General features: G+C 40.3%; 1 long non-coding RNA gene across 1 annotated transcript; it reads left to right on the top strand.

Annotated features, from left to right (window-relative positions):
* Positions 1–25,085, top strand: LOC117879457. Its single transcript, XR_004646272.1, has 3 exons — positions 1–170; positions 3,273–3,353; positions 24,197–25,085. It is a non-coding gene; the product is annotated as an uncharacterized LOC117879457 (long non-coding RNA).
* The last annotated feature ends 1,453 nt before the right edge of the window (positions 25,086–26,538 follow it).

The following is a 26,538-nucleotide window of genomic DNA, read 5'->3' as shown; positions in this document are numbered from 1 at the left end:
ATAGAAGCAAAGTATCTCATTGGTCTTTGATTACAGCTTAATTTATGTGTTTCAGTCTGTGCCTGTTAAGCAAGACCCAGATGCAGTACATCCTGCACCGTATGCCTAAATGTGTAATCATCACATTGAAGAAGCCTCAGTGAGAGTCGGCCTTTTGGAAAAATGTTCAGGTGAATTAATGTTAAAAAAAATCAAATGAAACCTAAATGTTTCTTTGTGCCTTAGTTTTCCTTTTGCTTAGTAAAATTTCATATTATATTGTCTGTGGGGCTTACCCTTAAACTGTACAGTAAACCACTGCTCTTGTTTAATGGAAAAGATTCCTTATGAACATTTAACAATATTCCGTGTGAAATTTTACAGACAAGATCCATTGGGATTTCCATACCAAAATCTGTGCATTTTCTACAAGGAATAGGAAGGGAGATTTTTATTGTCTTCCCTTCTTGCCTCTGTTATTCTATTTTATAACCAGACATCATTGTAAGACACAAATAGGGCCATTCAAAAAAAAAAAAAAAAAAAAAAGATTATTAAGATGCACTTTGCTGTTGATACATAGATGCATTATGAAAAAGGATGTCCTTCAAACAGGAAAAAAAAATCTGAGACACTGTTTGGTCATATGCATATTTCAAATTTACCTTATTTTTTTTAATTTAAAAAAGCACTTTATTTTTAGTAGGATAGAAAATTAACAATGAATAATCATGTTCATAATATATCACAATCATCCAGTCCTTAAATAATCTTACCGAACTAAAAGAATATCTACTGAATCCATCATAGCAATTTCTGGGGGGAGTATGTCTTTACGAGATTTAATTTAAAAAGCAAGTATTGCCCACCCCAAATGTTCAAAAATCACGAGTTAGTCCATCCAAAAGAATGAGATTAAAAATAATTTGGGGGTTCTTGTTGTTTTCGTTCTGGGTTTTGAGTCTTCGGGGTGCATTTGGGTCATATAGTCAAGCTTTTCTCCTCAGTCCTAGCAACTAGACACTTTCTTAAAACAAAATAACAGCAACCCAGCAACAAACATATAAACAAAAACGACCTGAGATTCTCATGTAATCCAGGATCTGAGACTTTAAAAAACAAAACATTGAGAATTGCGACAGAATTGTGTGAGTTGGCAACACTGCAAAATGTTGCTGTTTGCAGATAGCATGTACTCAGCTAAACAAGACAAGCAAACAGTTAACTGGAGATATTCTCCATCTTATGATCCCTCTCCCTAATGCTATACTAGTCCCTTGTGAAAACAAGAGTTGTTGTGTTTTGCATTTGTACAAGTACCAAAGTGGGGGCAGCAAATTCATTAATATTCTATTCCCTTGTCACAAAGCAAAGCTTATTTATTTAAATGTATCTGTGGTTTCCTTCTTTTCCTATATGTTTAGTTCAGTTTTCTAATGTAGCGCCTGGAAATAAAAGACTGTGTGCTAGGTTCATTCACTGACATTGGAAGAAAACTCAGGCTCATAAACGGTGAGCCCAATCTGGCTTTCCTTATGGAAAATTCTCCGGGTGAAATCCTGGCCACATTGAAGTTAATGGCAAAATTCCCACTGATTTCAATGGGATCAGGATTCCTCTTTCATTGTTTTGCTTTATTTCCTAATATGAGAGTTGGAGAGATTAATCTGTCCTTTACATGTTCATTCAAAACAGGTTACAACAACCAGCCTTTGTCTGCGAGACAACAAATGGATTGAGATGCATCCAAATAATTATCTTCTCTTAAGACTAGTTACACCCTGCGCGCACACACACATACACACGAGAACAGCAGGAAATGAATAATGGCCTTTAGCTAAAAGATTGTAGGGCCAAATACTGCTTCCCAGCTCTGTATACCAGGAGGGCTCTGAAAGGAGTAAAACTATAGTAGATCTGCTGCAGGTTAGGCAGGACTCTCTATATCCTAAACATGCCACATAACTGGGGGATCCATAGGCTCTCCCTGCACAGCATAGACAGGTTGTGTGGCAGGCCGAGAGGGATGGGGGACTAGCCAGGGCAGATGCCTATGAAAGTGTAGAAGCAAATCTATATTTTTTGGTAAAAATTACCATTACCAATGATCACTGTTCTGAATTCATTGTGATTCTGCAAATCTACTTTGGACACCAAAGTGGCTTTGTTACGGGGTTTTCTCCCCCAACAAAATTACAAAAAACAGATGTGTACAAGAAGTCAAGCAGTAGCCGAAACAAAGTGATGTGTTCGTTGGCCTGTCATGGGGGATGCAATGTGGTAGTGAACAACAGCCTAGATCAGTAAGTTCTGGCCAAGGTCTGCACATCTTCATCCACTGTAAGGTAGAGAGAGGCATTGTGGTCTAGCGGCTATAGCAGGGAGTCAGACAGAAGCGGGGAATCCTGCCCTGGATATTAGTCCTGACTCCCAACAAAATGACTTACTATATGTGGTGTTCAGCAAGTCATTACTATTCCTCCCTGTGCCTCAGTGTAAATGTCAGTAAAATAGACCAAGGGCCAAATTCTCAGATGGTGTAAATCACCGTGGCTCCATTTCAGCCAATAAAGCTATACTTGTTTATACCAGCTGATGATCTGGTTCCTAACATTTACCTGGTCCCAGCTACTCAAAGGTATTTAGGCACCTAACTCCCACTGAGGATCTGGGCCATGGCTCCTAATATTTCCCTTTTTCACAGGTGTGCTGCCAGGTGTGATTAATTAGGGCCAAATGCTGGCTTTTTTTAGTAGGAGTATGCTGGCAGGGTGTGGAAAAGTGCCTGTAAATTGCCAAAGGCAGGTGCAGGTCAGGCACAGATGGTAAGGACACTGGCACTTCTGCCCTACAAAGGCACAGCATGAACTTTCCTTTGGGCTTGCTGTCGGATGCTATGAGGGTAGGGCCTAGTCCTGCTCTGATCCAAGCTGGGTACATCCCATTGGAACTGTGAAGCACCACTGGGAATAGCATTTGTCCCCACCCCTAATGCTTTTGGGTGGGCACTATCAGTAGCATTCTACCTGGGCCCTCAGTGGTGTGCAAGGGGAAGAGGTAGTATGGACCGTTCCCTCAGCTGGCACCTGCAAAGGGATAGTCAGAGTTTAACCTTTTATGGATCTTCAGATGAAGAGTGCTATAAAGTTGCTATTATTTATTATTACTAATATTTTATTATTACTCTGTGCATATTAGCTCAATTTACTGCTTTTTACAAACACTGTCTGCAATTTATTGGTTCTCTCTGTAATGCTATGAGTCAAGTCAGATTCTTTCTTTGGTTTCTAAAGGTTGAAGAGAATGAGGAGGACTTGGGACAACTGAGGACTGGGCAGACAGACAGATAAAAGGAAAAGGAGCTGGGGCAAAGCGTAAGTTCTAAATGTGTATACATCTAACCTCAAGTTTCCCATTTTCTTGTCCTGTGTTTTCAAGTTGCACAAGAGACTATTAGAGATTCTGGTGTTGAGCTTTACTGATCTTGTACTATAATCGTGAGCCCTTTACAGTAAAACTATTAATCTTCCATATTGTCTTAGAGAATACACAACAGACTGTGAAATGACAGCCAGTTGGGAATGATGAAACATTAAAATGGTTCTGTTTAGAGACCTGGTGTGAAACCAATGCAGTGGGGCTTAATTTAAATGAAACAAAAGTCATTGTATCCTTTACACTCGCAAGGTTAAAAGGTAGGAATGGGGGAGGAGTGGAATGACTGTCACTCAGCATATGCTGTTCCATAAGATATCCTTGGTGTCCCTGAAAACATGTTTTTCTCATCCTGTTGGCAGATCAGACCAAGATTAGGATGTGAAATTCAGTCTATTCTAAAAGCCTGATCTTGCAAAGTGCTAAGCACCCTCTACACCCTTTGACAGCAATGAGAGTTGAAGGTGCTCAACAACTTTTGGGTTAAGGCCTTAAGAAAGGTTGGCTACAGCAGATGAGGGGAAGTGGTCCTTACTGTAGATGATTCTTAATGTCCTGCTTCTAATTTTATTACATTGACAGGTTAATTAGCCTTTTTTGTATGTGATGTGAGATACATCATGGAGAGAAATGCCGTTATATGATATGGTTCGTCATCATTAGCGCACAATGTTCTGTCTGTGCTATTAATGCCACATTAACACATAGAGCTGCCATCTACAAATATGTGATTCACTTTCAATTTTGCTTGCTGGCACTTAAGTTCAATGGAAATTACCTCTAGCACCAGTGACACCATAGGATAGGAACGGTCAATTTCTACTTCACTCCATCTGATTCATGTTGCATGTAAAGCAAAATTACTTTTTCAAATGACTGAAGTGGAGGTGGGTGGATGGGAGAGACTAAACTGATCTGGAGCAGCTGAGGAAACCCCTCCTGCTGTGGCAGTCTGATATCACTCTTTCATTTCAGTAAGACTTCAAGAGTGGAAATTGCCTATATGTTCACAAAGGTTCTTGGTGCAGAGAGTCCCTGCCCTTCCTTACCTGAGACCCAGATAGAATGGAACTTGATGAGAACAGCTGTGACTGGCCAGGAGCAAATGATCAAAGTCTGTAACGAGTAGCAGGGAAGGAAGTGCTGAGGAGAAAAACACTTACCTGGTTCTCACGGCTCATAGCTGCAGGCAGCTGCTTTTTTGCTCTACCTTTCCCCACTCTGCTCATTTTGATGGCAGCAGTGACCCCCTGTAGGTTCTCAGCCTACTTTGGGCAGTAGATAGATGCTTGGGGTTGTGACACATGAGCCCCTTGGCAAGGAGTCCCCTCTTCTTTGCAAACAACTTGTCTCAGACCTGACAAACTCACTATAATGAACACATACTTACAGGGTATTTGCCCATAAAGGGTAACATGTAATGTATCTGTTGAAAACTTGCAAACGATCAAAGTTCATAATCATGGTACCATGATTATGTGTAATATTTAAGGAACAATGTAACTATATTTCATTTTATGCCCTTATGGTTAAAAGGAGTCACCAGGGAGTGATATTACTTGGTGATGACCTATCTGTGTAGGAGGGAGTTGCCACCCCTCCCTGGTCAGCTGATGAAGTAATGCAAGGTTTTATTCTCTATCATTGCCCCATCACAGAACAGTCAATGGAAAACCACCAAAGACAACGGCAAACAATCAAAACCACTTGGAGGTAAATAGGAACTTTATAACAGACAGGGGAACATCCTGTCTATGAATAAAGTCAAGAGATTTGATAACCCAGAGTGGGGAGAGGCAATCTGCATCCATGCACTGAGGAGACATCTTGGGGAGCAGGGGTGTTTTTCATGAAAGAATGGATTCTGGTTCCTGTGAATCTAGACAGCTCTGCAATAGACTAAACTTTGGCGAGTGCGGGAGGGGAACCTACTTTACCAGCTACGAAAGGTAAGTATTAAGTGTAGAGCCTAGTTTGTATTTTATGATTTTTGTTTTGTATTGTGAGCATTTGTTTCTGTCACACTTTTGTTTCTAATGGCATCTCTATTATTTCTTAAATAAACCTTTTGTTTTTTTAGGAGTACTCATGAGTGCTGTGCATTATACAGCTGAGATGATTTAAGGTGAAACTGAGAAACACTGCTCCTTTGGAGGCAGAGGATCGGGGATTTCTATAAGTAGCCAGTATCAGAGGCTGAATATCACAGGGGAACACTTCTAAGGGACTTGGGGACTGGGGTGGACTTCTTGTCCTTGGATAGCCTGTCTTCCACCTGCTGCTTTGACAACACCAGTGCAGTCAGAGTAGCACCTCTAATCCCTGCCCCTAACCCAGAGGATCAAGCAGGAGCTGGAAAGAGTGGAAAATAATTTATCTAAAATGTCAAATAAACCATGTGAAAACTCCCATGAATTTTAGCTTCAGTAAACATTTGTCCTAATCTCAGTCTTTACAAGCATTACATGAGACGTGAGCAGGGTGGGGAGGGAAAAGGAGCAGCCTTGGAGGGATTCCTAGCTAAATTTGCCCTGTGGGGGCACAGGAGAGCAGCTGATGGGTGAAGATGTCGGCTATTCTTTACAACTATTTCAGGATGCTGAAGAGGAAGGGTCTGGCAAAGGTTCTCAACAAAAGCCCTATAATGAAGCAGACACAGGAACAAAGTAGCTGCAGGGAAGACCGGTTTTCTTTATTCTGATCAAATTCCTCCTTCAGCATTAGAAGGAAGTGACTTTTCCTGTGATTCTTTACCTTTGTCACATGATAAGCTGCATCCTTTTAAAGAGTGTCACAGTAGCCTTGCTCCTCCTGCAATGTAGGAGGTATAATTCTTACGTGGAGCATGATTCCAGGAGCTCTCAAAGAGGTGGTGTGACACCAAACTCTCCCCAACACTCATAGTGTCTGAAGAGCCACAATCTGGCCCTAAATGAAGGCCCTATGGTGTCACTTATTTCCAAACCTTAATGAGCTTTCACATGCTTACAGTATGTGACTCAAATAAGCCCTTCACGCTTACAGAATAGTTCATGAGGTAGTGCACTACAGATGATTAGACTGAGATCTATCTTGCTGGACATGAAAAGATTGTACATGCAGAGAGTAACAAGCTAATTATCCCAACTGCTGGTATCTAAGATACAGGCAATGAAGATTAATGTGTTTGTACTCTGTTTCCCTCAGAGTGAGAGACAGTGGTCCTAAATAAATTGCACTGAATTGCAGTAATGGACAATAAAGATAAATCAACCTCCTATTTCACTTCAGGTACTATTATATGATCTATAGCTATCTGAGGTGATTTCCACAGCACACAGTGTAAGGTTATCATCTCTATGCTGCATATTAAAACTTGGAAATCTTTCAGATAAAAAAAAGACAACTACAGTTCACTCACTTTTACTCTCTCTAAATTCCAGTTTTCCATTATATGACATTTTCCTCAACCTCTCTTAGCTGTGCAGTTGGAGTCAGTCCATGCTAGGCATGGTCTATATTGGCTTCCGTCCTAGAAACAACAGCTGCCCTTAAGGATAGTCAATGAGAGTTTTGACTGAGTGAAAACTAAGGGTGGAATCCACAAAGCTACTTAGGCAACTAAACCCAGAGTTATGTGCTTAAGTCTCCCGCAGAAATCCACAAAACTCCCACCGAACATTGTGGGCACCTAAACTCAGCCAATGCCTACATTTTTCAAAGTAAAAATTCCCTGGTGGCTCGCCCAAGAGCCCAACCCACAGGTGGTGCTGCCCACTTTACAACTTTTTGCTAAGTGGTTAGAGCTGGGATGTGGAAGACCAAAGTTCAATTCTTCCCTCATTGGCGGATTAGAATTGGGGTCTCCCACCTTTCAGGAGAGAGCTCTCACCACTGATATTCTGACATAGGACTCCCTCCAGGTCTCCTGTTTGAAGATGTTCTACTGTGGCTGAATAGTTGAGCCAGATATATAAAGAGAGAGTGGGGATGATCCTGTAGTCTACTGGTTAGAGCACCCAGATTGGGGGCAGGGGAGGCAGGAGACTCCAGGGCCAATTCCCCTGCTCCATTCACTTTTTATTTATCCACAATAGAACCACTTCAACTGGAGAGACACAGGGATCCCAGCATCTGTTGGGTTAGAGTACTCTCCTGAGAGGAGAAAGGGTGACTGTAGTTCCAAATCTTTCTCCTGTTCTGCCAGGGAGGAAGGAATTGAACCTGGCTCTCCCCTGTAACTACTGGCCTAAAAGTTATAAGGTGGGCACCTCGTTCTCCAACCATTTTGTGTGGAGCAAGGCAGGCGCCTAACTCATTCCCACAAGAAACTATATAGGTGCCTAAGCCAGGAGATGAGTTCCTATTTGTATATCTCAAACAGAGCTCAGTGCCTTCTTGCAGCTTTTGGCACCTAACCCTGAAAAAGGGAAACGGCTTACACATCAGTATCTCCCAGCCTAAACTAGCCCGTGGGAGTCACCTAGCATGCTGGCTTTTGTGGATTGCATTCTAAGGCTCCGCTCTCTTGCCATTCAATGTATAGGCAGCCTATGCACTTAACTCAGCTTTGTGGATCTCAGTGTTGTTTCTATGATCTTCTAGGCACCTAAAAGTTAGATGTTGTGATGTTCAGTGTTGCAACAGTTTTATGGATTCCACCCTAAGTGCCTTAGAATTTGGTCTTTGTTGATAGTAATAATTGTTTAATACAGTTCTTTTCCTATATCAAGTTGCTATATAGCCAAACATTGACAAATACAATGAGGCAGAATACTGAAACAGAAGTGTGTCAAAACCAGAAATAGTTTAAGTCTGACCTTGCAACGATAAGAAGAGTAACAAAAACAATTATGAGCCATATTAGTCTCTATTTCTATGCATACAATTTTGTGAACACAACCATTTATTCATGGCTTTGTATTATCAATTGCCAAGACTACTTACATATGAACTGAGTGCAAGCCCCATTAAAATTGAATGCACACTCAGCACAAATATTTTGTATATATAGGATCTGATTTTCAGTAATAGTCTCTATTTTTTCAAGTGCAAATGTGCACCTTAAATATTGTGTCTACACTTTTACATTCAGATAGCAGCATTCAGACTCAGTAGGACAGATCCTGGCCCCCAGTTCCATCCCTTTTGTGTCACAAAGGAAGGACATCTGCCCTAATATAGAAGGTTCCCCAGATGTCAAAAGCTGTTAGCTAGCTGTAATCTACAGTCTCCCCACCAGGCACAGGGGGAGTTCGTGTGTGGCTCAGAGGCCTGGCTGGGGGGGCAAGGGGGTGTATGAAGTGCTCTATGCTGCATTTACCCCTGGCCAATATAGTGGTTCTTAGGGGAACACTCAAACCACTGTAAGTTAAAACATTAGGCTGCATAATTTATAGACCAGGTTGGCACCAAATTCAGTGAAGCAGAAAAGTAGCTTGTGCCAAGCACAGCTCCTCTGGAGCCAGGAATCTGTCCCAAGGACTTATTATTGCAAATAGGTAGGTAAATGTCTAAGTGCTACCACTTGCATCTGCAGTTTATTGAAGGTATAGTTACTGCAGGTGCAAAATTGAACACCAAAATTAAAATCTGGACTGAAGCGGAGTTAAAAATCAAGCCCCTAAAATATTTCATTTGTACAGACAAGTGAGTGTGCATGAAAAATTGCATGCACACAACAGAGGCTGAATTGAAATCTCTTTCAAACTTTGGCCCCAGGTGGATGAGTGTTCTGACAAAATGGAGTCAAACTTGGTATTGCACAGAGCACATTATATATCCAACTGTTACATCTTATTCCTGCCTCAGAGTTTGCTTTACCTTGGGGATGGAAAGGGGAGGAACAGTGTTAATAATTTTTATCTCTGTTTTTATCAGTTTGGAGTGAAGGACGAGGTAGAGCAGTATATTGGATTTTAAAGATGGGGCCAAATTACAATAATCTGAAAATTCAAATAAAAGCTGGATATTGTGTATATATTTAATGTTACAAACTGAAACCCAAGACATTTATTTAATACATGGCTCTTTGCTTGTACTTTCCTTGGGTATTTTATATACTATTGCCTTCTTATGAAAATGTTACAAAATGGTGGAGAGAAGTAACACTATTATACTGATCCTTACAAAATGTCTGTTTAATGTGGAATGCAACATGGCATTTAAACAGGTTACAGAGAAGATCAGGTTTTAATGGCGAACAACATGTTGCAAACTCAGAAACCTTTTCTAGTTGAAACATGTTGATGGGAAAATGGAGCAGAATCTCTCCACCTTTTTATACTTGCATCTTATTTCCCATGATCCCTCAGCATTTTAATTCCTTGGGTTTGGCTCATGCGCTCTTTCTCTCTCTCTCGTTTTTCTTTGTGTGTTTGTTATTTTGCAGGGGCTTATTAACTTGTCAGCTGTCCCATGCCTTTGTTAGTTTTAGTAAAGGAGCCAGCCAAATGAAAAAATATCAATTTATTGTCCGCTGTACTGATCAATCAGTCTATCACATGCCATAGGAGATTTTTGCATTGTAATAGTTATTGATCTCAGTACATTATACAAAAAGAATATATAACGATTAATAATAGATGTTTAGCCACATAGTTATGTACAATGATTGGCACCTTTTATTGGTTGTCTTTAGGGCTAAGTTAGTGAGACTGGACGGTGAGACAGTAAGGAATTTATTTTACTCAAAAACAAAATTTCTCTTCGTTTGATTGAAGTGGGAAAGACGGGAAACAAAAAACCCCAACAACTTGTGTTAGATATTCAGTATCTATTGTAGGCTCCATGGGGGCAGGGACTGTGGGCCAGATTTTTAAAGGTATTTAGGTGCCTAAAATAATGATAGGTGCTTAGTACTTTTGGAAATCCCATTAGGTGCCAATCTGCATCTTTAAGTTCCTAAATACCTTTACAAATCTGGCCCTGTGTCTCACCCTAAATTTGTACAGTACCTTGCACAATGGAGGCTTCAATTTGATTGATACAAATAATAATAATATATGAGAGGTTTTTGGACACAATCATTTTTATTTTAAAACTATTAAAATATGTCTTGAATGGCCTCAAATTTTCATTATATGGGTTGGTCCAAATTCTGAAGTCTTCATTTAGGTTTTACTTATTCAGCAAAATTCTCAGAGGACCAGATTCTACAAGTCCATTGACTTCTTTGTACATTCTTAATACCTGACCCATTGAAATCAAAGAGAGTTTTCCAGGAGTAAAAACTAAGTCAGGGACTTCAGGATTTAGCCCAGTAATAGTACTCCATATCTTACGCGTCCAGGAGTCCCTCTGGGATTTACGCACAGTCCCTCATTTTCCTTCCCCTTCCCCTTCAATCCCTTTCTCTTAGATGACATTTGGAGAATTATTAAAGCACCTGATCATGCAAAACTCTTAAGCCTACAACTGTATAAATAACTAACTTTTTTGGTTTGGCTACTAAACCAGAAAACAAAAATATTTAGGTCGACCCAAAACAAATGTTTTTTTATATATTTTTATCAAAATGAAAAAGTTTTAAAAAATTGTTTTGGATTTAACCAAATGGTTAATTCAACCCAAAATTAAATGTTTCATGGGGGGATGGGTATTATCCTTTTTTTCCCGCTACAAATTCACTGTACAATTTTAACTAAAATGGTGTTTGGAATTGGAAATCTGATACGTTTCATTTTGAAAATGTTGAAATGAATTGTTTAGATTTCTTTTTGGGGTTTGGCAGTGTCTCAGGATGTTCAGTTTATAGACCAAAACTATTTTGTGAATTTGATCTGAATTAGTGAATTGTTTAGGTTGACCTGAATCTCTGCATTTTTTGGTGGAAAAAGCTTTCTCACAAAAAAATGTCATCTAGCTCTACTTAAGCATGTTCTTACCTTGAGGCACATGAATAGTCCAACTTTGGAGCCAATGGAACTCTTCATATGCTTCGAGGTAAGCAAATGCTTAATTGCTTTATTGGACTGGGGATAATAATCAGAATACTAAACATTTACCACTGGCACATTCCGTTTCTTTTCTTGTAATTTTTCTCTTTCTTCACCCCTCTGTGTCCAAAAAGATGTTCCTTGCTCAGCTGGAGAGGTAGTTTCTCTTTATTAAACACAAGAAACTTGCTTTGATCTTCCATTGCTTGAAAATAAGTAAATCTAGATAACTTCCATCTAGCTTGTCCAGTTTATAAATGGACAAAAAAGGTACATGCTAAATGTTTTTAAGGATAAATAGACCAATATTTTAAAAAGCATTAAGAGTTCTTTCACTCAATATGTTCCCAGAACATGGTACTATTTCCAATTACCCTGCTTTTCTTCAAACCTAGAAACAACAAATGAATAACAGATGTCAACTTCTATTGAAGGCTACTTACTGAATGCTAGCTGTTCTTGCTTATTGGAAACCCTTTTAGAATGATTTTTTTTCTTTCTGTTGCCATGACAATATTTGGCCTAATCCCATGGCTTTGTTTCACCAGTATAGAACACTATGTAGGCCAGTGGAATTGTCGTTAACATTAATACTATTCAGTTTACAAAGAATGTCTTAAATGTGTCCTCCTTTGTAAGTGTTGTGTTGTTAATGATTTCCTCAATAAAGCTCAAATGGAAATACAAACACTCCAGCTTTCCTTGATTATAAATACTGGATTTTTCCCCGAGCTATGCGTATATTGCAGTAATCCTCAAACTTTTTTTACTGGTGACCCCTTTCATAGAGCAAGCCTCTGAGTGCGACCTCCCCCCCCCAATTAAAAATGCTTTTTTATATATTTAACACAATTATACATGCTGGAGCCAAAGCAGGGTTTGGGGTGGAGGCTGACAGCTCGCGACCCCCATGTAAGAACCTTGTGACCCCCTGAGAGGTCACGACTCCCAGTTTGAGAACCCTGCTATACAGCATGTTGGAACTCAAATGTCTTCCTGGTAGGGTGAAAGTGTTCTGTAATTCTGCATTGTAGCAAGGGTAGCCTAGCAGAGTTTGGGTATTTTACGGAAATATATCAAACTCAGGTTCCAAAGCTCCATAAAAAAATCTTTCTGTCTAATTTCTTATTCTGCATCTGTGACATAGACATTCCAGGCCTTTGTTGCTTTTTTGTGTGTAAAGATTCCAATTTAGAACCTACAATTTACCGCAAGTATAAATGCTAGCATGTTGCTCTCTAACTGAATTGCAGTCCATTTAAAAATGTGATTGCCCCAAGTCTAATTTAGTGGAAGAACCCATCTGAGCAACAGGTATATCCCGTGTAACTAAAGAAATTTAAATCTTAAAGTGAATAAATTCTTCTAAGTTAATTTTCCCTTTTATGTTAGCAAATCTACCAAAAATGCATTTTTTTATTTCTGGTCATAAGAAATAGGGTGGATTTGAAGGAGGTGAGGATGAAGGTAGCCAAAGAGTAATTGGAAGGACACTATACATGGGGGGCCATGTGTGTGTGGGGGGGGAATTAGGTAGATTATTTAATGGAAACCAGCAAAGTTCACAACATCTCTCATCTTGCATTTTGCAAAGGAATTGAACCTGGTAATAAATATTCAATTGACAATTGCTGTCCAGAGATTTAGACCACCACCTTCTCTTTGCCCTTAGTGTAAGCCAGCGGTGGTCAAACTGTGGCTCACATGCCACATGCGGCTCTTTTACTGTTAAAGTGCAGCTCGTGGAGCCCCCATTCTCCACTTACCAGACTGCGGGGTGTGGGGGGGAGCTCAGGATAAATAAAAGAATGGTCTCCCATAAGCTTTCATGTGGGATGCTGAGTAAGTTTTATTAAATGGAGAGATACAAAAAGTGCAGCTTGTTTTCAGAAATTCCTCTTTTCCTCCTCAAATGACACCTGCTGAATTGTTGTAAGACTCTGTGTTAAGTGCTTTTCATCTTGTATGAAAAAGAGTAATTAAGTGGACACATTGTGATTGCTCTGGTTTGTTAAATATGATGGTTTCCTGCTTATTTTAATAAATTGGATACATTGTCATATTGATTTGTCATTGTGCAGGTTCCAAAAAGATTTTGATATGAGACCAAAATTGCCCAGATTCATTTCAGTCCCTCCCTCTGTAATGTAAAAAGAATATGGCAGGAAAATACAAGGACATAGATTCGTCTCTTAGAAGGCCAATATTTGGAGACTCCGGGTGATCTAAGATGTACTTTGCTATTCATTTTATGCTCCTCTTCTTTCATGATGCCTGTTTTGTGTTGGACTGAGATGGATGATGTAACTCTTACCAGCAAAGAAAAGACCAGCCTTACTTTGAGCCCTTCTGAGTATAGCCCTACCACTTCAGTACTTGACTTGTTCTGGTTCACAATCTTGAGCTTCAAATGTAGAATTAAAATGCCTCAGAAAAGTTTGGGAGACAGGAAAAAGAAAAATGCTTAAATGTATCCTTAATGACTGGACCAATGACACTTTCCTCAGACACTGTAATATAATTGGATCTACAATTTGCTCTGTTTTTGAAACAAACACAATGCCTAAGCTCTTGGCATTTGGCTCTTTTCTCATCTAGAAAATGTGAAAGTTGGAGTTAAATTAATGTACTCTCCCTCTTTCTGCTTGTCTGGTATCAAACTAGTGTCAAACCTTATGAGTCCCAAAGGAGCACTTTTTGTATGTGTTTTTAAACATGATTTGAAAGTCTGAACTGTGTTCCAGAAATAATGTCTTCTTTATGGGACTTGTGTTTGGAAAGGTCAAATGCTTTCCCTGTTTCTTCTTTCTCCTTCTGATGAAAGGCCAAAGGCTCCAAAACATGTGCACACACCCCATATAATAACTTTATTTGCCCAGTGAGATACAGCTAGGTTGATTTCATGCTGAGTGTCATCCCGTGGTTTCAGAAGCTCTGATGGCTGCCACAATTGAAGCAGTTTGCATTTCTTGATGACTTGGCCTATTTTGTTTTTTCAGTAACAGGAAAGTTTCAGTTAAGTTTTGATGCAGCCCATTATATGTGCAGTTCACAACCTCTGTTGATTACAGAATTTTGAACCCTTGTTTATGCATTTAAAATGTCCTAATTTCCTTTCAGATTTTTGTTGTGTTTCAAATTGTCTCTTTACATAGCCAGGAGGGTGAATTTGAGTACTAAATCAGCTACAATGGACAACATTAATAATTCATCATTGCCACTCTTTAGTGACAGTGGTACTATAGCTTCTAACTTGAATCTAAGAAGATACTGTGGTTTCTCATTATGTATTTATTTAGATTATACATATAAATCATTAAAAAGGAGCACCTGCCCCTTGCTCTAGGAGCTCCTTGAGAATTCTTAAATAAACAATCTTGGACAGACCACTCCTGTAATCTCCCTTCCACATCAACCAATAATCTAACAGCAGAAAAACATGTTTAAGGACTCTTAGCAGAACCGTCCCATTATTTCTCATCTTTGGAAAACAAGTGGGCCTTGCAAACTACCCTGAAGATGAGAGTGAATACTGGTGGCTTAAGTTTCAGAGTAACAGCCGTGTTAGTCTGTATCTGCAAAAAGAAGAACAGGAGTACTTGTGGCACCTTAGAGACTAACAAATTTATTAGAGCATAAGCTTTTGTGGACTACAGCCCACTTCTTCGGATGCATATAGAATGGAACATATAATGAGGAGATATATATACACACATACAGAGAGCATAAACAGGTGGGAGTTGTCTTACCAACTCTGAGAGGCCAATTAATTAAGAGAAAAAAAACTTTTGAAGTGATAATCAAGCTAGCTGAGTACAGACAGTGTGATAAGAAGTGTGAGAGTACTTACAAGGGGAGATAGAGTCAACGTTTGTAATGGCTCAGCCATTCCCAGTCCTTATTCAAACCGGAGTTGATTGTGTCTAGTTTGCATATCAATTCTAGCTCTGCAGTCTCTCTTTGGAGTCTGTTTTTGAAGTTTTTCTGTTGTAATATAGCCACCCGCAGGTCTGTCACTGAATGACCAGACAGGTTAAAGTGTTCTCCCACTGGTTTTTGAGTATTTTGATTCCTGATGTCAGATTTGTGTCCATTAATTCTTTTGCGTAGAGACTGTCCGGTTTGGCCAATGTACATGGCAGAGGGGCATTGCTGGCACATGATGGCATATATCACATTGGTAGATGTGCAGGTGAACGAGCCCCTGATGGTATGGCTGATGTGATTAGGTCCTATGATGATGTCACTTGAATAGATATGTGGACAGAGTTGGCATCGGGGTTTGTTACAAGGATAGGTTCCTGAGCCATTACAAACGTTGACTCTATCTCCCCTTGTAAGTACTCTCACACTTCTTATCACACTGTCTGTACTCGGCTAGCTTGATTATCACTTCAAAAGTTTTTTTTTCTCTTAATTAATTGGCCTCTCAGAGTTGGTAAGACAACTCCCACCTGTTTATGCTCTCTGTATGTGTGTATATATATCTCCTCATTATATGTTCCATTCTATATGCATCCGAAGAAGTGGGCTGTAGTCCACGAAAGCTTATGCTCTAATAAATTTGTTAGTCTCTAAGGTGCCACAAGTACTCCTGTTCTTCTGGTGGCTTAAGGTAACTCACTGTACCACCCTTAGAAAGCCAATTATAGTGTCCAAGTATATAGTAATAAATAGATACTGTATCTCTCTGTTAGCATAGTATCAGGTGTCCAGACCAACATAATACTATAAGCATGGGTGGTAAGTTATGCCCCCCTAAAAAGTGTTAATGTATGATGAACTAATAGAATAGACTTCCTGAAGCAAGTGGATTGTAGCATCCTATTTCTTTACTTCAGTTGAAAAGCACTTTTTTAAAATAGTGGAAAGGGCACATTTTGTTTTTTAAAAATGTGTCTTTCAGCTGCCTTCAAACCAGCACCTGGTATTTATTAATGAAATAGATCAAAATGGAAGGAGAAAATTTTCATTAACTTCAATCTTGACATTATCTGGTCTACTTTGCTGTGTTCCCAGGGCCCCCAGAAGTTTGGGTGCTGTGGTATCTTGAAGTGTGAGCAAAAGGATTCTAGGGTCTGTCTTGGAACCCTGTATTGTCAAATGCAGCTTTAATATTAAAAAATGATCCTTTATACCTTTCTGAAACTGCCAGTCTCTACTCTGCCCTTTGGGATTATGGCATGAAATCAAAACTAAAAGCGGGATGTAGAGAGAGATTCTTACAGTGACAGAGGGCCAAATTCAGCTGCCGTACTTCAGTGGAAGTTGCATCTGCTCATCCAGGAGTAAAGCTGTGATTCAGCAATGTACTTAAGCATATGCCTAACTTTAAACATAGGTTTAACATATTGACTTCAATGAGACTACTTCGATGCTTAAAGTTAGGCACATACTTAAGTACCTTCCTGACTCAGGGTCTAAATTTGGGGTCTAGAGTGGGTACTACTGCAGAATAGTCTTTGGCACCAATGGCTCTACATGGTCAGAAGAATGTATTTTCATTTATAGTCAGAAACTGAAGGAGGAGACAGAGACGGGGACAGAGAAAATATTAACATTGAAAAGTTGTTTAGATTTGTTCTCTGCTCTTGGGGCTGCCAGAAGAAACTGTTTAAGGGTGAAATTCACCCTGTAAAGAGGGCCAGCAAGAGGTCTATGTGCCACTTAACCCACTTAAACCCTGAAAATAGGATTTAAATGGTGATTAGGACTCATACCAGCCCTATATACATGAGTGACTTTTATTCCCATGTAGAGTGAGAAACCACAGCAAAGGACATAAAAGGAAAGAGAAAAGAAAAGATCTGAAAGATTCAAGAAAAGAAAAAAATACCAATAAAAACATTCACTGGAGACATATAGCCAGAACTGTGTATGTATGCTCCTTAAAGGAAAGGCTTAAATGTTTTAGGGTGTAGAAAACATGGCATTCTGAACCTCAGCAATACTCATTGGAATAACCAGTAAAACCCATCCCAGCAGTTAAAGTTTGACCCTGCAATCATGCAAACTTCAGTAGAGTAAAGCAAGATATATATACACACACACACACACACACACACACACACACACACACACACACACACACTTACTTTCACTGCCTGTGGCTGCAATTGAGACTCTGATTGACTCAGTTTGGACAAAATGTCTTGAAGAGAAAGATAGTTACAGAAAGTTTACATGAAAGCTTATGCTCAAATAAATTTGTTAGTCTCTAGGCTGCCACAAGTACTCCTGTTCTTTTTGAGAAAGTTTACAGAATTCTCTACAAGACAGTGAATGAAATCCTCGCCCTTTTATGTCAATGGCAAAACTTCCATCGATTTCAATGGGGCCAGGATTCCACTCAGTTTGTGTCCTGGGGAAAAAAAGTGGATTTTTATCCAACTTGGAATGATAAATAGATGATGTGAAATCACCATTCCAAGAGACAAAGAAACATGAGCATTTTCTTGACTGTCTGTGAAGCGTGAAGACCCAGGGGAATCCATGATTCATAATTGCAGAGTATACTGCTGGAATGGCATCAACAAGTGTACTTTTCACTCTGATGATATTATTTATGTTTTTCATCTAAATCATTAGTAATAGCAAAAATGTCAACTCTGAAGAGGCTGGAAGTGAGGCATAGAAGTATTTCCACAGCAATGGAGAAAAATCCTTATAAACTGATCCGAGAATAAAACGCCAAGAAATGAATTGAACAGCACAGTTAGCTCCTGGTGTGTATTAGAAAAGTTAAAAGCTAAAATCAATTCCAATTACGTATTATTTTATGATTATGAATCCAATTATTGCTGTCAGCAAGAAGGGAGAGTTTAGACAGAAAGGTCATTCTAAGCATTACACCGTTTCATTTTGGTTGCATGCTTCAGTGGGGTTGGAATGATTTCCACACTTGTCACCCTTACAAAAATAATAGGGACTGAACATATAATACAGAGATTGCAGCTGTTAGAAACCTCATAAAATGTGTACTGACATGATGTCACCAATATTTCCTTTCTGTCTGTCAGGTAGGGAAATGCTATTGTCCCCATTTACCGATAAGGAACTGAGGCTCAGATTGTTAAAGGTATTCAGTGTTGCAATGCTTAACCGATTTAGCAGCCTAAATCTCATTGAAAGTCAATGGAATTTAGACTCCTTAGTCACTTGAAAATGAGACTTATGCTCCTAATTCGGTTAGGTGGTGAACACCGAGCAGAGCATTGCCTAAATCCCTTTAAAAATCGGAGCCAAGGAGAGTTGCCCAAGATCACACAAGAAATCTAGAGTAGAGCAGGAAATTGAATGTAGGTCTTCCTGAGTCCTAAACCAGTGCCCTAACCACTAGACAATCCTTCCTGTCCCTTATGCCCTCATCCTCCAAAGATTTATGAATGTGCCTAACGATGCATGTCTGTAATCCCATCAAATATTCTACTCGTGTGTAAAATTAAATGTGTGTCATTCTTTGCAGGACTGGGACCTTCCAATTATTTATAAAAGGAACTGTTTTTAAAGAAATACACCTCTACCAAGGCACCAGGTTTGATGTTGGTCGTCTCGCAGTCTAAGACATACAACTAAAAGAGACTTATAGATTCATAGATTCTAGGACTGGAAGGGACCTCGAGAGGTCATCGAGTCCAGTCTCCTGCCTGCATGGCAGACCCAAATACCGTCTAGACCATCCCTGATAGACATTTATCTAACCTACTCTTAAATATCTCCAGAGATGGAGATTCCACAACCTCCCTAGGCAATTTATTCCAGTGTTTAACCACCCTGACAGTTAGGAACTTTTTCCTAATGTCCAACCTAGACCACCCTTGCTGCAGTTTAAACCCATTGCTTCTGGTTCTATCCTTAGAGGCTAAGGTGAACAAGTTTTCTCCCTCCTCCTTATGACACCCTTTTAAATACCTGAAAACTGCTATCATGTCCCCTCTCAGTCTTCTCTTTTCCAAACTAAACAAACCCAATTCTTTCAGCCTTCCTTCATAGGTCATGTTCTCAAGACTTTTAATCATTCTAGTTGCTCTTCTCTGGACCCTTTCCAATTTCTCCACATCTTTTTTAAAATGCGGTGCCCAGAACCGGACACAATACTCCAGCTGAGGCCTAACCAGAGAAGAGTAGAGCGGAAGAATGACTTCTTGTGTCTTGCTCACAACACACCTATTAATACAGCCCAGAATCATGTTTGCTTTTTTTGCAATAGCATCACACTGTTGACTCATATTTAGCTTGTGGTCCACTATAACCCCAGATCCCTTTCTGCCGTACTCCTTCCTAGACAGTCTCTTCCCATTCTGTATGTGTGAAACTGATTTTTCCTTCCTAAGTGGAGCACTTTGCATTTGTCTTTGACTTGTGGCCACTGATAGCATAACTTCTGTATTTCACAATTTAAGATGTTAGCAAAATAGTTATTGAGATTGACATTAAGGATATGTATCCTCTCAGGACCCTTCTTATGGCTTCCAAAAATGTGTTACTCCAAATTAGGTTCAACTCCTACAACTTAGGAATTAGGCCTGAGGAATTATTGCTTGACTAGCTCTGGACCTTCCAATCAGTAGTGCAGGTGTGTTTGTCTGGTAGAAAACTAGAGATGTAGCCCGAGAACTAGGACTGGTTGACATTTTTCAGTGAGTTCTACTTAGAACAGAAAGAGATCTCGGTAGGCAAAAAAGAGACTGTCCCTCAGCCCTTGTGTTCATAGACTCATAGACTTTAAGGTCAGAAGGGACCATTATGATCATCTGGTCTGACCCCCTGCATGCTGCAGGCCACAAAACCGTCCCTACCCTTCCCTTGACTCTGCTGATGAAGTCCCCAAATCCTGTGTCTTGGTGACTTCAATTGGCAGAGAACCCTCCTGCTAGCGATCCCTGCCCCATGCTGCAGAGGAAGGCGAAAAACCTCCAGGGCCTCAGCCAATCTACCCTGGAGGAAAATTCCTTCCCAACCCCAAATATGGCGATCAGTAAGACCCCGAGCATGTAGGCAAGAGTCTCCAGCCTGACCCTTGTTAGCCATTATACTATTTACCTGCTATTGCTCGGTATTCCTCAGCTAATATGTTTTACCATTAAACCATTCCCTCCATAAACTTATCTAATTTAATCTTAAAACCAGACAGGTCCCTTGCCCCACCGTTTCCCTCGGAAGGCCGTTCCAATATTTCACCCCTCTGACGGTCAGAAACCTTCGTCTAATTTCAAGCCTAAACTTCCCCACTGCCAGTTTATATCCACTCATTCTCGTGTCCACATTAGTACTAAGCTGGAATAATTCCTCTCCCTCCCTGGTATTTATCCCTCTGATATATTTAAAGAGAGCAATCATATCAGCCCTCAGCCTTCGTTTTGTCAGACTAAACAACCCGAGCTCCTCTAGTCTCCTTTCATACGACAGGTTTTCCATTCCTCTGATCATCCTAGTGGCCCTTCTCTGCACCCGTTCCAATTTGTTCTACTTCCCTCCACTGTTCACAAATGATGATCTGAGTTACAGCAATAGCTAATGTAACTCTGGAAGAGACATTCAGGGACAGTGCAAATGAAGGATCCAAAAAAAAAGCTTATTGAAGCTGTTACTTTATAGTGTCTCTCATGGCCATTTAATGAGAGTTTAATGAGTTAGTGTGAAGCAGGCATAAAAAATCCTTGCAGTATACAACAAATGGCAATGTCTGAAATTTTCTATATTACCATTCCTACACAGGATTGCTTATAAAAAGAAGGGATCATTTTAAATTTGTTTGTTCAAGTCAAAAATGTTTGGCCCGGATCCTTGAGGAGCACACAGTGCAACCCACAAAGGATTTTTGCAAAAGTGGCTTTAAGACAAATTTATGCTCCTAGGATGTCTGGACCCAGCTAGTCCCCTGGCATAAGTTAGACCAACCTGAAGCCTGATATAACTTACCCTGCCTGCCAATGGCCTCAGGGTAATGCTTGGATGCAGGGAAACCTTGACCACATCATCTTTTACCCAGCCATAAAACCTTTGCCAGTTACATAGAACATCAGTGGTGTAGGAACCATTCACCGCCTGCGAGCCTCCAGAGGATTGCCTTACTCTGAGCTGATCCTTCTAATACCACCTTCAGGGCCACTATATGGAAAAACAGCGAGGAGCCTTTGAATAGTGCCTAAAGGATGTTATTTGGAACATCTGTCCTGGATGAGAACATTTGCAGGCTGGATCTTTCACCCTGGTTTCCTTTGTGAGTACCAAAATTTAAGGGCTTGTCTACCCTGGCAAGTTTCTGCGCAGTAAAGCAGCTTTTTGCGCTCAAATTGCAGACGTGCACACACTGCCAAGCCAGAGAGAGTCGTAAGGCTATTTACGCAGAGGCTCCAGCACTCTATTGCCAGTGTAGACACTTGATTGCTTTCTGCGCTGTAATTGGCCTCCGGAGCTGTCCCATAATGCCTCAAGTGACCGCTCTGCTCATTGTTTTGAACTTGGCTGGCCTGGAGACATGCACCCCTCCCCTTTCAAAGCACTGTTTCTGACAGCCCTTGCATGCTGATCTGCTCCAGGACACAAAGCAAAACATTAATGTGGAATGCTCGTGCTGTTGAACAGGTGTCACTCTGTGTGTGTGTGTGTGTGTGTGTGTGTGTGTGTGTGTGTGTGTGTGTGAGAGAGAGAGTGCTGTGCAGAGAGCCCAGGGAGGGAGGCGGGAGCTGATGGGGTTTCTCCCTTCCCCTGCCACAGGACCGGTTGCTTCCTGCTGCTGTCTGAACTTACAAGACAGCATACTGACACACTCTCTCTCCCCCACTTCAGACAGACACACACTCCCCGTCACACACTCCTCCTCCCCCACTTCAGTTGAAAAGCAGCTGGCAATGTAGTAGGATGCCCATGGAACAATGGGATTGAGAAACCTGCATCATGTGATGCTGTGCTGCCCCATGAGGCATTGCAAACTCTTCCCAAAGTACCCTGCGGTCAGTTGCACCATGGGATAGCTACCACAATGCACTGCTGTTTTTGCCCTTGCAAGAGCTACTAATGTAGATGCGCTTCAGCGTCACAAGGAGCACAGTGTGGACACGCAACAGTGGTTTAATTCCAGCGTTTTAATCAAAGTGGTATAACTTGTGGTGCAGAAACTTGCCAGTATAGACATACCCTCAGAGGAAAAGGGAAAACCCACCCCTGTTCTTACCCTTTTCCTGGCATTAATTTCTAAAGTTATATCACAGATTCAGTTGCTTAATAACATACCATCACATATGATCAAGCCATAATGCAACAAAAAGTAAACTTAGCAAAAGTAACTTTAGCTCACATGCATCAAAACAGCTTATTTTTTCGGTGAACTGAAACTTCAGTATGAACCATCTTTGCTCACCTCAATTTTTATACAAAACAGGCCTCTTTCTAAAGGCCATGTTCTTAGATTTCACATGCTGGTTACCAAAACACAAAAGCATATGAAACCATGGAACACAAAATGTTTGCTGGTTTATTGAACAGAGGACTTTAGAAATGAACAAATTATGTGTCATGTTCAATACAAATCCAGCAAACAGTTTTTAGACAGAAATGATAACTCTTTTTCATAAGATCTATTTGATGTGTGACTGTAACGTTTATAGCTCATGTCAAATGTGCTCTTTGAATATTTATTTTCATAATGCCTTTTAGAGAGTGTGGAACTTAAGGAGTGGTTTGGTTCTAATCAAAAGCTAAATGAATGTCACTAGTTGGTTAAATTATGCTTTCCTCCCGTAAATGCTATTTGGCCACATTAGAGGAAAATTACTTACACAGTCAATAGTATTGTTATATGCCACATGACTTTTCCTTTGCTCTCATAAAACTGTATTGCTTTAAAATTTAGGTGCAACTTTGTTGCTTATGAAAGTGAACGAGTGACAGCTCTTCCTAGAGGGAAAGCAGAGGCTGGGCAAATTTTCCTGCCCACTTCTTCCGAAGCATCTGTCTTGGGCCATAGCAACCCAACTATCTTCCCTGCTGGGCTTTCCTGATCAGATACAGCAGGTCGTTCCAAGTTGTCAGAGCCACATGCAAAAGAGTTCAGTCTTGGTAATGGGACTAGGCAAATCCCATCAAATTCATTACACTTGTAAAACTATGGCTGTGTTTATTGCCTGTGCCCCCATTGGAATTCATCTACTTCACATGCATATAAAACTCCTTGGGGATTGCTCTAACTATACTGTTATAACATAACATGTTTGGGAAATAGGAGTCATACTTGGAGCAAATTGGATCTCTCCTATACTATAAAAATAGTCAGTAAGGTGCCGGTTACCAACTGGCAGCAGAAAGAGAATCCAGACTCCTCCTATCAATGCACTCTGCTTCCAACCCCAGTCTTATTCACATGTGAGAGACAGTGAGGAAAAATGTGGGAAGCATTTTGGAACCCTGAACTGAGGAGGGCTATTAACGATGCAGACAGCAATCCTAGAGCTAGAAAGATTCTACAGGCTCATAGTAGATAAAAGATGGACCAGGACAGAAGGATCCAATATAATACAGATATCAGTAACTGGACTTAGACTCACCTTCCATTGGAGCAGAGTTAGACCAATGCTGAGTACTTTGAAAATCTCATCCTTATATTACAATTGCCTTGAAAGCCCCAGTCAGTGTTGGAACCTCACAGTGTTGGGCACTGCACACATAAGATGACATGGCACCTGCCCCAGGGAGCTTACAGACTTAGAGAACTGGAGATATACCTATCACGGGTGAAAGAGAGGTATACAGTCAAATATATACAAAATGTTTATATCTAGATGTATATATGCATTTTTTTATTGTTATAGACTAAGCGCCAACTATCTCCTTATGCCCCATTAATCTAGCTTTTTTTTTTTTTCTAGGCAATGTTGCAGAGTATGTCTTGAGGAGAGTGTTGAAGGAGGAGGTCGTGGCCTTCTGGATCAGTTCAAAGAGAGCGTTCTATGTGTAAGGAACAGCATGGAAGAGGGCATGGATATATTTGTGTGAGATGCTGACAAATGGGCAGACTAGGCTGACGTTCTTGGTGGATCAGAGGAAGCGGGGTGGGAGGGTGTTGCGGTAAAACACAAAAGACCGAACCGGCAGGGAGGAATAGATTCATGAAGGGCTTTGAAGGTGAGGACAAGAAGCTTGAACTTGATGCAATAGGTGTCAGGCTTTGGTTGATTTTTCAGAAAACTTGTGCCCCATTAATGAAGCCATTAAGAAGAGTCTAGCTGATGTTATTGTTTTACACTAAACTGAGGAGTCACTCTTCCAACTGTTAGGTTTTTACCTACAGCTTTTGCTGCTGTCTTAGGTGACAATCCTAAGTAGCTTTATGTGAGTAATTAAGATAGAAAAGAGGTTTTAAAAACTGCATGTCTTCTGCACCGCAAAACAAAAGGTCCCACACAGCGAAGGTCCCACACAGGGATAATTTATATCTCATGTGTGCCAAGGGAGATCCAGGGCAGATCCATACAATTCATCAGGAAGATGAGAGGAAGAGAGATGTATGAGGAATGGGGCCAATAGGTCTATGCACTTTACTGAATTTCTGATGATGTGTTAAACCTGGTAAATTCAAAAAAACCCTTATAGATCACACTATTGAGAAGAAGACTGCAAAGTACTGCTGCTCTAGCAATATTGAAATGTTAAGCTACAATAAGGCAAAAATGTTTGGCTTGTTTCAGATATTCTCAATGCCTCTTACATAGAAAAAGAGAAAAATGTTGTGACCCAAATCTGTAAGTAAATAGCTGCGCTGCCAGGTGAAATTTTCACACAATCTTTTTTTATTTCCCTGTAAAACTATACTGCTAGTTTTGGGGAGCAATCTTCTGGCCTGATGAAAATGTCTGTCTGCCTATCCCTGAATGTGAGTCTGTGAAGAGTAAAGAGGCCACACAAAAGTGAAGAGGCCACTCTGGGCATGTCTTCACTACCCGCCGGATCGGCAGGTAGCGATCGATCTATCTAGTGTAGACGCGATAAAATCGATCCCTGATGGCTCTGTCGTCGACTCCGGAAATCCACCACGGCGAGAGGCGGAAGCGGAGTCGATGGGGGAGTGGCAGCGGCCGACTCGACGCCATCCTCACAGCTGGGTAAGTTGACCTAAAATACGCAACTTCAGCTACACTATTCATGTAGCTGAAGTTGCGTATCTTAGGTCGACCCCCCTCTCCCCCCCGTAGTGTAGACCTAGCCAGAGGGTATGAAAGGGTTTTATTGATGGTCCATTGTCTTCCTTTCTCGGCATAGCTGGCATGCAACCGCTGTTCATGGCACTTTAGAGCACATAATGCACTTTACCGTGACATTTCATTGTTTTAGGTGCTATTCCATTGTCAAAGATATCTTACTGAAGTTTATCATTATATGCTTGACATTATTTTAATAGCTTTGGCAACCGCATGAAAGAAATAAATAAATCACAGACATGCTGCTGGGTATGGGCTTCCTTTCATGTCATTTCTTGACTTAATTCAATATTAACTTTTTCCAAAGTTATCAAAATGTTTATAACAATAGATGACAACCACGGTGTATATGTGTTTGTGCGCAGACAGAGGTGGTTTTTTTCAGACTGATGTCTGAATTATGCAGCTAATCCAGGAATGTGAGTCAACAGAAACTAAGGACTTTTTTATTTTTCTTAAAAGATGATGTTATCATAACAAGAAGAAATTGGCTAAAAGAACACTGTGTCTTTTATACTCTGTCCTCGCACTTATAGCTCAACAGATAAAATGTTCCAGGAAGTCCATCTCTCCAGGTGGGTATGAAAATGCACAATGAAGATTCTTTAAAAGGACGCTGCCAAGTGGCATAGGCCCAACAATTATAATTTTTTTTTGGGGGGGGGGGGGAGAAAGATGTGTGTGACTATAGGTAATGGATCTAGAAATTATAGCATTACCACATTTATGCATCCTACTTATTGTATTACAAGGAAATGAAACTTTCTAAAAATTAAAATAAAGTATATTCCATTCTGAATTATGTTAGCAAAAGTATGCATATTGATAACATTGACAGATAGTGAGGGGCCAAATGGGAAACTGCGACTCAATTTAATATAGGAAAATTTAACAATGAAACAGCTTACAGCATGCAAGAATCTGACTTGTCTGAATTAAAATGGGAAACAATCATTAAGTACTTTCAGTAACATTACATGGGATCAACTCCTATAGAGCTCTTTATTGTTCAT

This window comes from Trachemys scripta, chromosome 6, assembly GCF_013100865.1.
Source record: "Trachemys scripta elegans isolate TJP31775 chromosome 6, CAS_Tse_1.0, whole genome shotgun sequence".
NCBI classification, from domain to species: domain Eukaryota; kingdom Metazoa; phylum Chordata; order Testudines; family Emydidae; genus Trachemys; species Trachemys scripta.
This window is presented reverse-complemented; position numbering and strand designations above follow the sequence as displayed.